This window comes from Photinus pyralis, unplaced genomic scaffold (assembly GCF_008802855.1).
Source record: "Photinus pyralis isolate 1611_PpyrPB1 unplaced genomic scaffold, Ppyr1.3 Ppyr1.4_LG1, whole genome shotgun sequence".
In the NCBI taxonomy this organism is placed as follows: domain Eukaryota; kingdom Metazoa; phylum Arthropoda; class Insecta; order Coleoptera; family Lampyridae; genus Photinus; species Photinus pyralis.
The window spans coordinates 54299796-54311595 of NW_022170249.1; the positions used below are offsets into that span (position 1 = coordinate 54299796).

Here is an 11800-nt window from a genome sequence, read left to right on the forward strand (position 1 = left end):
AACACTATTATTAAGATAACGTAATTTTTTTTTATTTGTATTTTTTTTTTTTTTGTATAGATGGGGAAATGCTCCTTATGCACACTCTAGAAGGAAGTTCCAGAGTAGTGTGGGGCTCTCCCATTTGTTGCGAATACCCACTAAAACCCCACCTAAGGCTTCGGCTGCTGAGGCCATTTGCCTATCACCCATTTTTATTACTTTTTAGACACAGATATAGACAAGTACGACGAACAAGAACTAAGCAACATACATACATACTAATATCACAGAATATCACATTTCATTCAAAATTCCAATGCCTCGCATAATATCACAGATTATCACAGATCATTTAAAATTCCAATGCTTCGCATGAATCCCAACACACCTCCTCGACAGCGATCCTGACTAGCAAAATTTGTTTCCCATATCACACTAATTTTAAATAGGTCACGCTCATTTTGGTATGTTACACAAACACAAAGTATGTTCTCTGGTGTTAAATTGATACCACATCTATTACACAAAGATGGTGCCTCACCCTTCAGCAAATAACTATGCGTGAGAGCAGTGTGTCCCAAACCGAGCCGATACAACTTTGTCGAGTGCAGACGTTCCACGTCAAGTAAAAAAAGTGGTCCTAGGTTTGGTTTAATTCTTCTCAAAGATGTATCGACCCGCGCCCATTGCTCCTGCCAGCGCTCATTTACACAGTGCTTGACAGCCACCTTTGTGAAATCTACAATGTTATCCTCTTGTAACTGTAGCTCCTCCATGAATTGTCTTGCTCTTTCACCTTGCGATTTATATAACCGTGTAGGTCTAGTTGTATCGGTAAGTAATCTATAATTTGGGTGTTTATCATTTTGATGTACTTTCAGGTAATAGTTAACTATTAACTGCTTTCGGCGAAGAGCAAGCGGAAGAATATTCGCTTCCACGTTGAGAGCACAGACGGGACTCGTTGGAAATGCCCCAAGGGAATATCTAATTGCTAAATTTTGAATTTTGTCCAGCTTACTTAGCAACGTGGAATTACACGAGGAATAACTATAGCACCCATAGTCAATACGTGACAGAATCAACAAAAATAACGATCGGTTCTCTTTAAGAAATTGCGTAAAGCATTTTTATTGAACGTAATCAAAACAATTTTTGAAGTGATCGATTTTTGTAAATTAGCTAAATAGAGCAAAATTGTATCGCATAAAATATTATGGTTGAACTTATTTAGAGTAGTTTTGGATTTTCTTCCTTTTGAATTTGTATTGTCTTTTTAAATGAGACTCAAATTTTCTACAAACGGATTGTCGTATGTGGTGAAGAATCCGGGACAAACAATTTTGTTAGAGTCGAGAATCCATACAAGAGGATCCTCATCCCGGACGAGGCCTCTGGAAGCAAAACCACAGAAGACAATAAAGAATTCAAAAATTGGTGTTGACAAATAGTAAAATTAAAGTTTCAGTCATTGCAAGAGAAGTGCGCATATCAGCTGCAACTGTTTAGAAAATATTACGCGAAGATTTGGAAATGAGGAAATTTCCGACAGATGGATTGCCAAGCTCCGCACACCAGAACAGAAACTTATCGGGAAAGAAATTTACCAGGAAAATGTAGGTCCTGCGATGACTATATTTTCCTCAAATTGAAAAAATACTTATGAGGCGAAAGGTCTGCTTGTGAATATGACCTGCAAGTTGCTGTTAGGGATTATTTCCCAAAGAATTTTGAGGTATCTTGATTGCTGAAAGGGTGGAATAAGTGTGTAGAGGTTGCCGAAAAATAAATCTTGTTTTGCCTTAAATTGATTTTCTTTCATATCTACGTAGATTAGGTACTTAAAAAAATCGTGTGGTCAATTTATGACAGCAACCCATTAAAATAAGTATAAATTGTGCACAACCCTTGTGCAGATAAGGCTGATTTTGTTAAACCAAAATAGCTTAGTAAATTATTGGGTTATAAGATAGTAGCATATTATATCCATTTATCGATGTTTACCTTCTTAGTAGAAGATTAATGGGGAGAGAAGTTTTTGTCATTACTTGCCTCCCTTTTTTGTCAGCATTTTTTATATACTAATAAACTGTCGAATGTGATCAAATATACATCGTTAATCTAAATCTACCACAACATGGAATATTTCACCGAGAAATGAATGCAAATTAAGCTATGGTGAATGACCTGTGAGTAGCTTATCTATATCTTAAGTTTTCTCACATTAATAATCTAAAGATATTAATACTTTATCAGGAAAATATCCCGAAATATGTGCTTGTTATTTTGGTCTCATTGTAAAAAAATAACTATGTAGCTATGGTGAGTACTTACACCTTCTTGTATGGCAGGTGAAAAAGAAATGGATTTTTAGGGAAACAGTTATCTCTTTGCACTGGTGCTGTTGATATCGACTATATTCTTAATAACGTTTTTGGGTACTTCTCGAAAGACAAGTAGAAACACAGCAAAGGAAGAATTTAATGGCGATCCCATCCTGTTGCACTACAGTCAGTTTATTGATCTCATTGCCGACCTGGTGGTTGTAGATGACTCTACAGTTTATTACGGAGGGTTACAGTTTCAAATATCTAAAAGTGATTACGAATTATTGCGGAATTTTGTTCAGGGCAGTGGCGGCGTTGCATTTGGTACAGTGAATCGGATAGTGAGAAGGATTTTATCTTCTCCAAAAGAGCTGGGATCACGGTGGCCCGATTTGTATTTTGGCGAATGGTACGAACCGCTTATTATTTCAACTGCGGTGCTTGTGTTGATTTTTGCGAGTTATTTGCGAATAATTGGATTTCCACCTTGGTCCATAATCATGTACTTGTTATTTTTAGCGTGGATTATTGATTTTCCCTATAGATGGATAAATCATTTGAAGGTCGGTACTTATTCTCAAACTCCCCAAATTCCATAATTTGTGCATTTAAGGTGGCCGAATTGAGTTCCCTAAAGTACCAAGAAGATAGTTCTCAATGCGATCATAACCGATTTTCCTGGGTGCAGTATTTGTGGTTTTCAGTTAGTAAGTACTCTGACGGTGAATAGTGCAATTAGTTTGGTTCACTTCAGACAGCGAAGACGATTGTCGGAAACATCATCAAATCAAAGGTGTTTTCTGGACTATTACGCCATTGCAAATCATTTCGGAGCAAATGCAATTTTTGGTTTTAATTCCAATAAATAAAATTAACGAAGCTATAAGAGATTTGGGACAGAGTTTCAGTAAGCCAGTTGATGATCTTGGAGTAGGAGTACAATAACTCGTATGTTGTAGAAATAATAATATTGGACTGGGAAATTATCTTGCTCTCCATTATTTTAATGGTTGACCTATTGCTACTCACGTACTTAATTAAAACGGTTCGCCATATACTTCTCTCTTTATTTGGAAGTAAACAAAAATCAAATGTCGAGACTAATACCGATGTGGAAATAAAGTATAAATATAGGTCAACCTACACCGAAGAGATACATCATTCTACAGAAGACTGTTTAGCCGTAACTTATGAGATCTTGCTTCATATACTGCTTCCCCTACAGGTTTAGTTTATTTTTAGTTATGCTATACCAATTTGTATCTCAGTTACGTAAATAAAGGCTACACTTGATATTTACAATTTCAAATAATCCAAAATCAGTTCTTCCGTATCGCCATGAAGGTTTGTTTGAGTTTTGAGTGACCTTTACTAATACACGTCATTTTAAACCACTAAGCAAAAAATAGCTAGAAACCATAGTTGGAACTATAATTTAGGTGATTTCAAAGTAAAACAGGTTGGTGATGAAGTGAAGAATAGGAGTTTTTTTATCCGGTAATTACATCACATCATAATTACATACAAACAGCGTACAAGGGAACTACCTAATAATTTATTATTTATTATCCTCTCTTAGTTTGGGCCTCAACAGGCATGCGCCCAATTACAGAGTGACCCGCATAATGCTATTTAGAGGTGCCTCTGCAGAAGGTCTTAAGTTGGTCCGGGAGCCCGGGAGCCAGTTGGCAGTTTTGGCGACCAATTGGAAGAAAGCTGGAAATTTTTTCTGTCGACTATTTAGATGTGCTGATTAATAAAATAAACATCAGCTGGCGCATTTGTGGTGGGGGTAGCCGCAGCAGCCACCCACGCATGTATAATAAAAATAAACTTAAAATCATAGTAAGAAAGATGAATCTTTGTAGGATCGTTTATTAGCCTATGTATAAATGAAAAAAAATAGCCAGCTGACTGCGCCGCGGTGGATTATACGTCAGCTGATTGGATAAACATGTAAAAAAAAACGTTAGATAAAATTAAAGTAAGAAAGCTGAATTTTGGTGAAATAATAGTTTACTACATCAGTTTTGAGAAAAAAATACTCCGCTGCAATTTCCATGGTGGGAAAGTCATCAGCTGGTTCACGAAAGATGATATGCGCCCGTATTTTGTGGCGGTCAGCTGATGACTTTTCCACCGCGGAAACTTCCAGCGGACTATTTTTTTTATAAAACTGATACAGTAAACTATTGTTGTAACAAATTACAACTTTGTTAATTTGATTCTTGCTTTTTTAGAGCGAGTTTCGTGCTGCATTTATGAAAATTAGCTCGATTCGGCAATTATCGATTGAACACTTTTTATTATTTACTTTTTTTTATTTGTATGAATACTCAGAAATTCTGTGACATTATATAATAGCACAACAGTTCCAACGGTTTTGAAGATGATGAAGAAGACCAAAGTAATGAAGAAGACGAAGATGTATAAATGTAAATTATCTGTTTATATTTTTTGTAAATTTATTTTAAAACGCATAAAAAAACGTCCCCAAAAAAAATCAACTCAATATAAATACATTAAATAATTACCGACGTTCACTTTGTCGGTACCATTTTCTCACTTACCGTGCACTCGCAATTCGCGTTTGAAGTTTTGACTCCACCATCAGTAAGATCTCGTCGGGGGTTACCATATTCCCTTTGTCGACACCCACTTCTGATCACCCGCAACAATTCGGATTTGAAGTTTCGACTCCACCATCAGTAAGATCTCGTCGGGGGTTACCACATTCCCTTTGTCGATACACAGTTCCGACGTCCCGTTCATTCGTAATTCACATTTTGGTAGATTTCGCTAAAATCCCGGCATAAAATCGTATTCAACTTTTGGGTACTACATAGCTCGACCTTCTATTAGTGACACGAGAAAGAGAGACCGCGATTCGCGCTGTAAGAAACTTTTGGGCGCCCAAAGTCGACTACCCCTCGAAGCGCGCCGCGCAAAAGGTGGTTTATTTCGCCCCTAGGAAAAAAAAACAAAATTCCGCCACGCAGGAGTTATGCGCGTTGACAAGATCTTCCCGACGACGCCAATTTGAAAACAATCAGAGAAAAACTGTAGAAGAAGATAGATAAAAACTGAAAAATCTCCAGGTTAGTATAATACGCTCGGGGATGGCGTCCAGATGTCGTCGACTCCAAATCTTGTAGCCCCATCCCTAACGTTCTTAATTACACGGCCCCGATAGTTACATGTACACTCCTTGTCTTTTTACAAGCGTTTTTCTACGGGCGCGCATTTACTGCCAGCCAGCCAGCCAGCCAGCCAGCCAACCGACCAGCCAGCCAGCCAGCCAGCCAGCCAAAGTGAGATTAAAAGCTACTTTTTAGAAAAAAATTTTTTTGCAAAAATGCGCTAAAAAAGAAATTTCAATCGATATCAAGCTAATTTTCATAAATGCAGCATCCAACTCGCTCTAAAAAAGAAAGTATCAAATTAACAAAGTTATAATTTGTTACAACAATAGTTTACTATATCACTTTTATAAAAAAAATAGTCCGCTGGAGTTTCCGCGGTGGAAAAATCATCAGCTGACGGCCACAAAATACGGGCGCATATCATCTTTCGTGAACCAGCTGATGACTTTCCCACCATGGAAATTGCAGCGGAGTATTTTTTTCTCAAAACTGATGTAGTAAACTATTATTTCACCAAAATTCAGCTTTCTTACTTTAATTTTATCTAACGTTTTTTTTTACATGTTTATCCAATCAGCTGACGTATAATCCACCGCGGTGCAGTCAGCTGACTATTTTTTTTCATTTATACATAGGCTAATAAACGAGCCTACAAAGATTCATCTTTCTTACTATGATTTTAAGTTTATTTTTATTATACATGCGTGGGTGGCTGCTACGGCTACCCCCACCGCTATCTAGCCAGCTGACGTTTATTTCGTTAATCAGTGCATCTAAATAGACGCCAAAAAAAATTTCCAGCTTTCTTACTATAACGACCCTCAAATGTCAGCTGGCTCCCGGACTATTAGGCTTCTTATAGTGTTTTTTATTCAATGATTATATTAAAGATAGAACATCTAGAAATGCGCTTCATTGTGGATGTTTCCACAGTTTACACTGTAGGTATATGACTATACTCACTTCTTGTAAACGAACTTCGTCAGTCATTTGGAAAACGTACATTTTACGACGAATTTTAATTTCCTGATTATATGCTCACAAAAAACGATGTAGTTACCCCCTAAAATCATACCTAATGTTTAGGTAGGTACTTACCGCAGTTATATATTAACGATCCTCGAGCATCGTTTATAATTTTGTATTGCTATCTGTCTGCTCGCATGTCTGTCCGCCGGCCTGGCCGTCCGTCCCCTGACCGGTGACCGTCCGTGTGTCTGTCCGTCCGCCTGTCTGTCCAACCTGACTGCCCGTCTGTCTGTCCGTGTGCACGATCAGATTACTTTGAAAATTGATATACGTATAAGTCATGTTCTTTAGGATATAAGAAAGGTCGCTATTATTTTTTCAGCTTACTTTACACCAATAAGCAAAAAGTTACAGCCCAAAAACTGTCCAAACCTCCAAAAGAGAGAAAACTCGTTTTTAAATCTACATAAACCTCCAAAAAAGGGATCTTTTTTAACTCTTGTTACAAAGAACATATATGAATGTCCGGTTTTCTGTGTTAGTAAATATTCCTTAAAATCTCAGGCAGATGCAAAAAATATTGCGCACGCGCATTCCAACTTTTGTATTTGCGCAGTCGGTTTTTTTGTTTGATAAGATATTTAAATGAATTGTTGTATGTAGGCCACCTCGAATAAAAGTAAAACTATACTGTATTCATTTTAAGAAGGTAGCGGTAGAAAGCATAGGGAGGCTTTGACCTTCACGTGATTGGTTAAAACATGAGTCAGTATTACAATGAAACATTAAAACAACTGGATGATACGGTTCGGTTCGTGAGACAGACAACAGCTCTCGATATCGCCCGCGTGTTTATAGTTCAAGTTTGTGCCAACAAGGAGAAATCCGGGAAGTACTTTTGAAAATTATTAATATTAAAATTTGAATTAATATAAACGTCCTATCTGCTATAGAGTGTAGACCGTGTTTGTTTTTTTTAGTGCCCTCACAGCTGATCAGCTGGTGGGTACATTCGCGATAATATTGGCATTATCTATCGAATATCGGCATGCACGGACTATTCAATAACATCAATAATCTGCATATAAATAACAATTTATTTGTAAGAGATATCCAAATACAGAATCTCTTAAAACCACATCAACAATGAATCAAATCCAAACAATGTCAATCAATCCAGTAAACCCAAATATATCCCAATCAAACAGTTACATCAACAGCTATGCGAATGCAATAAAAACTTCATTGTACCCCAAGAAGGAACAAGCGGTGGTAATGGACGTGGTGGACGACCTGAAAATTAGCGATTATGTGATTGCCATCGGAAAAATAGTCGAACCAAAAAATATTTCATTTGCGTCGCGCATTTCAAAAAACAGAATATGTATTTACTTAGCATCCACACAGATGGTCGATAATGTCATTCGCGACCATGAAAGAATTGTCATTGAGGGAAAGAACGTTTCAATACGCCGATTAATTACCCCAGCCACCAGACTGATTTTGTCTAACGTGTGCCCATCGATACCGAATGATTTGCTCGAGAATATGTTGAGTGATCTAGGCCTCATAACTGTCTCCAAAATGTCGTTTCTCAGACTTGGTATTCCTGGTGACGAGTATAATCATATACTAAGCTTTCGACGTCAGATATATGTCAAACCAGACGAAAATGTATCGATTCCTCCATCCTTCACAGTCGAACATGAAAGCACTGAGTACAGAATTTTTATCAGTTCAGGTGAGCTGACATGCTTTTCATGTAAACTGACAGGGCACCGAGCTGACCAATGTCCAGATAAAAATACGTCTAATACCAATGAATTGATAGAATCTTTACCCCAAAGAGTTGAGCAAGACTCTTTACCCCAAAGAGTTGAGCAAGACGAACCACTACAACCTAATGAAACTCTGTCTCTTGAACCACAAATTGTACAGCCGTCACTCAGTGCTGAAAATCCAATAATCCAATCTAAAAAGAGACCATTATCAGTATCAACCAATAACCCAACATCAACTACATCACTTTCACCACTCAGCACCCCTGACTCTCCACAAAATACAAATAAAACACAAGAATTTGTTATTCCAAAAAATCAAGCCCTGAAGTCAAAAAAGCAGCTATCTAAGAAAATTAGGAAAAGTTCATCGACCGAGAGCTTACCCTCCCTACCCATCACCGAGATATTATCACCTGTCAAGCAAATACTAGAACAAGCATCCTCGACTCCTACAATCTCATACGAGCAACTTGGGGACTTTATGCAAAACGTTACAGGATGTCCTGACCCGCTGAACACTGCTCTGAAATACACCGATGACATAAACCAGCTTCTAGACACTCTCAACTTAATTTACCCTCACCTTACAAACAGAAATATGAAAACTAAAATCACAAAATTAAAAAAGAAAATCCGCAAGCAATTGAGTATAAACGAAAACGAGGAATACTACGAGGAATCCTCCGAAAATGACACTGATCTGTCTCAAGAAACTAACTAAACAACTTAACACCTATTTTATCGTATCTGTCTGTTTGAACTATATCTATATATCAAAACACTCAAAAATACATACTTAATGTCTATGGAAAAATTTATAATGGAATATATACACGATTACCAGCCCTACAGAACCTTATATGTCAACATCAACCCTGGATTCTTGCCCTGCAAGAAACACATTTAAAAGCAAACAACTATATCAAAATAAGCAACTATACGTCATTTCGCAAAGATCGGAATAATGACGGGAGAGCCAGCGGAGGGGTAGCTATCTTTGTAAAACAAGAAAATGTAGCGGAGGAAATTTGTTTGAACACCAATCTTGAAGCAGTTGCGGTAAAGATACTCAATAAAAACTCCATCACAATTTCCAATGTCTATATTCCCCCTAATAGAAACTTTGACTATGCAGAAATAGAAGACTTGTTGAACCAACTAAGAACTCCTTTCATAATAATTGGGGATTTCAACGCACACAACACTCTGTGGGGATCGCAACATACCGAAGCCAGAGGCCGTATCATTGAGAGAATCATTGAATTGAATTCCATTTCTCTTTTAAATACTTTGGAACCGACACACATTAACTACTCCACCGGAAATTTCTCAAATATCAACTTATCACTAAGCGATCCGCGAACAGCGATATCTCTTGAATGGGAGGTCCTGCAAGACCCCAACACCTCAGATCATCTTCCTATTTTTATAAAAATCTATCATAAACAGGCAACTGTAGTTCCACTAGACCTAGTTCCCTTACGCAACTTCAAACGGGCCGATTGGATAAAATACAGAACCTTGACGTCATCTAGTATGCTCCCGGACATAGACGCGGCAGATGCGGATGTTGACCAAATAGTTACAAGTTTAACGGAGTTAATAATGAAGGCAGTTAGCAAAAGTGTTCCTGAACGGATGATAAACAAAAAGGCGCAAACAGTCCCATGGTGGACCCCCCAGTGTAAAACTGCAATAAAAGAACACAAAAAAGCCTACAATCGATATAAAAACAATCCCAATCAAGACAACTTCATAAATTATAAAAAATGCAAAGCAATTGCACAAAGAACAATAAAAAGCAGCAAAAGAAAATCCTGGCAGCAGTATGTATCTGAAATTAATACGGATACGAGCACAGCTGATATGTGGAAAACAATTAAAAGAATTCAGGGCAAATACTCCCACAATAAAATCACTGCATTGGAGCACGACAATAATATGATAACTGATCCACAAGACATAGTGAATATCAGCAGTATGAAAACTTCCAGCAAAACTCTAGTAATCTACAATACACGCAAGAATTCATTGACAACAGAGCGAAAATTGAAGCGACCGGTATGGATATTAAAAAGAATTTTCCACGCCCCATTAATATCCCTTTCTCCAAATGGGAGTTCGATTCTGCTCTAGGTGAATCCAAAAATAAAGCACCTGGCCCAGATAATATTTCCTACGAAATGATCAAGCAATTACCTGATGATACCCTCAATTACTTACTCAAGTTGTTAAATTATATTTGGTCGGGTAATGTTTTCCCTCATAAATGGAGGGAAGCCCATATAATTCCTATTTTGAAACCCAACAAGCCCAGAACAAGTCCAACAAACTATAGGCCCATCTCTTTGACATGCTGTTTGTGTAAATTTTTAGAAAGGATGATTTGTAGGCGATTGATGTGGTTTCTTGAAAGTAATGAGCTAATAAATCAAGATCAGAGTGATTTTAGAAAAGGACGATCAACAGTGGACCAACTGATTGCCATTGAATCAGAAATTCTACAAGCCTTTAACTGCAATGAGCAAGTAACAGCAGTGTTCTTTGACTTGGAGAAGGTTTACGACACAACCTGGAAATTTAACATATTAAGACTTTTAAAGGAATTTGGACTTGATGGAAACATTCTACACTTTGTACAAAATTTCCTGAAAAATAGAACCTTTCGAGTCAAACACAACAGTTTCTTATCATCTCAATACAGGCAGGAAAACGGAGTACCGCAGGGATCCACTCTCAGTGTTATATTATTTATGATTTCGATAAATAAAATAACCACCTCGATATCACCCCTAATAAAAACATCTCTCTATGTAGATGATCTCGCCATATATTACCGCGGAAAAAACCCAGACAATGCCAAACAATTGCTACAGAGTGCAATAGGAAAACTTGAGAACTGGTCCGAGAATACAGGGTATAAATTTTCACCCCATAAAACCAAGACAATTATGTTCAGTCGACGTCACAAAAAAAATTCTCATCCGCCGGTTCTTAAACTTTATAATATAGAAATTGAATGCGTGAACCAAGTGAGATTTCTAGGTATGACCCTGGATCAAAGACTAAGTTGGGTCCCACACATTAAACTACTCAAGAATGATTGTACCACCAAGGTGAGAATCCTAAAAACACTCTCAAATTTCGATTGGGGAGCGGATAGAGAAACTATGATGCGAATATATAGGACACTTATAAGATCAAAGATCGACTATGGCAGTATTATATATTCATCAGCCAAGGAAAAAGTCTTAAAAATCCTGGACCCGATCCAAAATCATGCAATCCGATTATCAACAGGCGCCTTCAGAACAAGTCCCATAATAAGCATCCTATGTGAAGCGGGAGAACCACCACTGTCTATAAGGCGGCAGCAACTTCTTTTAAATTACGGCGTGAACGTGAAAAATGCTGATAATCACCCGACAAAAAAATATCTATTCCCAGCTATTCAATTGACATCCAGACTAAGAAATCTGCCTCAAGTTGTCCACCAACGGCTGAGAAAAGCATACAACGACTTTAACCTTGAACAGTTACCTGTATCTACACTAAAAATAAATAAGACGATACCTCCATGGACTCTATCACAACCAAG

At 37.5% G+C, this 11800-nt stretch overlaps 2 long non-coding RNA genes across 2 annotated transcripts; both read left to right on the forward strand.

Annotated features, from left to right (window-relative positions):
* The first annotated feature begins 385 nt into the window (after positions 1-385).
* Positions 386-1211, forward strand: LOC116159331. The gene is made up of 2 exons (XR_004142960.1): positions 386-816; positions 864-1211. It is a non-coding gene; the product is annotated as an uncharacterized LOC116159331 (long non-coding RNA).
* Positions 1212-2704: 1493 nt separating this feature from the next.
* Positions 2705-3206, forward strand: LOC116159332. Its single transcript, XR_004142961.1, has 3 exons — positions 2705-2872; positions 2923-3016; positions 3064-3206. It is a non-coding gene; the product is annotated as an uncharacterized LOC116159332 (long non-coding RNA).
* The last annotated feature ends 8594 nt before the right edge of the window (positions 3207-11800 follow it).